This window comes from Epinephelus moara, chromosome 5 (genome assembly GCF_006386435.1).
Source record: "Epinephelus moara isolate mb chromosome 5, YSFRI_EMoa_1.0, whole genome shotgun sequence".
Taxonomy (NCBI): Eukaryota; Metazoa; Chordata; class Actinopteri; order Perciformes; family Serranidae; genus Epinephelus; species Epinephelus moara.
The window spans coordinates 40,205,209-40,205,871 of record NC_065510.1 but is presented as its reverse complement, the minus strand read 5'-3'; positions in this window follow the sequence as shown (position 1 = coordinate 40,205,871).

The following is a 663-nucleotide window of genomic DNA, read 5'->3' as shown; positions in this document are numbered from 1 at the left end:
ATGTTTAATCTGTTGTCACAACAATGCTCCTCAACAAGCCAGCTCTGCACAACGCACAATTAGTTTCACACACATGTTTATCTTGTACTTATGGGCTATTTTAGGATAATGGCAGTTGAGTTGTTTTGGTTCACGTCCATGGAAAAGCCACAGAGTCACTGTGCTTAAACACACAAACACTGAGGGATAATTGTGTAAAAGGATTAGAATGGCTGAGACTCTATTGTTGCGCCATGAGAGGAAATATGCAAGACTATCATGTCTGGTTGGATACCATCGTCTATTATTGCTAAACACACATTCAAATGTGCAAATCTACCTAGTTTGACGTAGACAGGTACAAACACCTCCATCAAACAATTCAATTTCATCCCTTTCTTTAACTGAAAAATGCAAAAACAGTTTTAAAGCAGATTACCTTACATTCAATTGAACAAATTTCCTGGACTCATGCTTGTTTTATGCTGTAGGGAGATGCTGATAGTTCGACAGTTATCAAGCACAACATGAAATCTTCCAGTTATAGAAAAACAACAGAAAATGGGATGAATGCAAACTGCATATTTCAGGGCAGAGTCCTGCAGCAGGTCGTGGATACCCGACAGGTAATCCACATAAAGCTTTGTTACTGGTATATATATATATATATATATATATATATAT